We start from the raw sequence: 2,500 nt of genomic DNA on the forward strand, positions 1-2,500 counted from the left end.
AGTACGACCAGAGAAGAGGCCAAGTGGGCAAGAAAAGTGTGTAAAGGAAGACGAAGGTTTAACTTGGGACAGAATTAACACAGTGCCAAGAGAGGTCGTTGTTACAGCATTGGCAGAAACAGTTGCAGCTTTAAGGATTACAAAACACTGTGTAACACCTTCATTGGGAGTTATAGTTCGCTACTGTGATATTGGCAATGTCTGTTTGTCTATCTACTTGTCTATTTATCCATATTTGTATGGTTTTGTCTGTTTAGTTATGAATCTTTCTCTCTCTCTCATCCTCTATATCTGAGTTTCTCTCTGTCTCTCCTTTCTCTCTCTCTCTCTCTCTCTCTCTCTCTCTCTCTCTCTCTCTCTCTCTCTCTCTCTCTCTCTCTCTCCCTGTCTATCTGTATATAAATGTAAACATTTATATAGCAGATAGATACGAAAGTAGATGGATAGACGAACTGACAGACAGATATATAGATAGTCTTTTTTACGGGAGTTAGAATAAATAAGATTGATATATAATAAACCCAAATTAGCAAATGCAAAGAAATAAGAGTATATATGAGAACAGAGAATAAAATGAACTGCCAGGAAAATAATACAAAAATTTATCAATATCTTCTATTATCATGTAGGCTTATTTCCACGCTCTAAGCTACCTACCTGTTATCATTAATTACTTAAAATTATCTGGCGCGTCACCACATAAAGTCATCAGTAGCGAATAATATAAAGAGTTAAAATAAAGATAAATTGTCAACAATTAAATTTTTAGCTTATCAGTAAACTATCTCTTATGAATAAAAATATATAACAATAAGTTTTAAAATGTTATATGGAAAGATGTTTATGTAAACCCACGGACGGGAATGAAACTATACCCAAGCGTATATACTTCTGAGGGATAAACACTAGGAAATACCACGCATACCTGAGACGAGGGTGTGTGGTGTCTTTCATAGTGTTCTTAGAATATTTCTTTGATTTATTGGTCATTTGTTTTATTTGTAAGGTTCTAAGACTTGGTATATATTTTTCTCGGTGGCAGTAGCAAAGTTTTTCAAATTTCTTTAATTGATTGATTTTTTCTTATTCTTACGTGTTACTAATACCTGTGTCTTAAGTTCTTTAATTTTTTTTTTTTTTTTATTTATTACTATTATTTATGTCTTCCCGTTTATTTCAATTACTTCTACATACCACTTATATAGATTTTACACTTCTACTACTAATGCATTGTTCTCTCTCTTTTACGGCATCCACAAAACACTTATACGGAATTTTACATAACACCACTGCTCTACTTTTTGCGTTTTAATATATTCACACATTAATTACACTAAAAAAAATCCACTTCCAATAACCAATACTATTTTTTCTCCTCCTATATCCACACATTAATCATGCGGATATTCCACTCTTCAATTACTACTCCTATTCACCTATTACGTTCACTTAACACTTACTTAACTACTTCTATTTCTACATCCACTTACTGCAATCATATTTCTACCTATTTCGGTCTTCTTACACCTACAAGCTACTAGTGTGGATATTACACTTTCCACTTACAACTAATACTGATTTTCTACTGCTTGCTACTACCATTACTATTACAACCTTACTCATACTTTTCATATACATGTACTTACCATCCACTTACTACAACTACTTTTCTTCTTATCTCTGAGTATACCCTACACACAGCTACTGTGCATTTTCTACCTTCCCCTTATCCGCACTACGTCCCCGTCTTAAGAGATCCACATACCCACACCACTTTCCTGTTTTAATATCACATACCCACTTATATCTATCAAATTTATCCAGTTACGATGACTTCTCATACCGCTGAATTACCAAATATTGCTTTCTTACTACATCCACACGCTACTTATGTGAATATTTCTCTTTCCACTTACAAATGCTACTATTTTACTTTCTTATTATTAAAAGTAAATGATCATACCCATATTAAAGGCTAAATACTGCACACCTGGTAGCTCCATAAAGAGGTTTGAAACTTGGGAATGGAACTCCAAGTGAAGTATTCATGATGGATAAAAGTGTAGATAAAACAACGAAGGGAATGATAATAATATTCCTAATGATGATAATAATAATAATAATACCGAAGGCCATTTCGTTCTGAAGGATAATCAATTTAGTGAAAAGGCTTTTGGTATATTCGTGTATTTTCTTGTTTCTTCCATTCGTTGTTTTATTTACCAGTGAAATCGCGATTTGGGAAAGAAAAGAGAAAAGGAAGAAGAAATAAAGAAACTGTTTGTATATGTATACCGGTAATCAAACGTTTTCACCGTAAACATGACAGTTGCCAACAATTCCTTTTGTTTTGTTTTGTTACGAGAGACATTGAAAATCTGAAAACAACTTACACTTATATATACGGCCTCTATACAATATTGATAATAATGATAATAATAACAACAATAATAAACTATAACTTAAGTTATCAATATCTCTATGATATATAAATGCAGAA

Source organism: Penaeus vannamei, chromosome 29 (assembly GCF_042767895.1).
Source record: "Penaeus vannamei isolate JL-2024 chromosome 29, ASM4276789v1, whole genome shotgun sequence".
Lineage (NCBI taxonomy): Eukaryota > Metazoa > Arthropoda > Malacostraca > Decapoda > Penaeidae > Penaeus > Penaeus vannamei.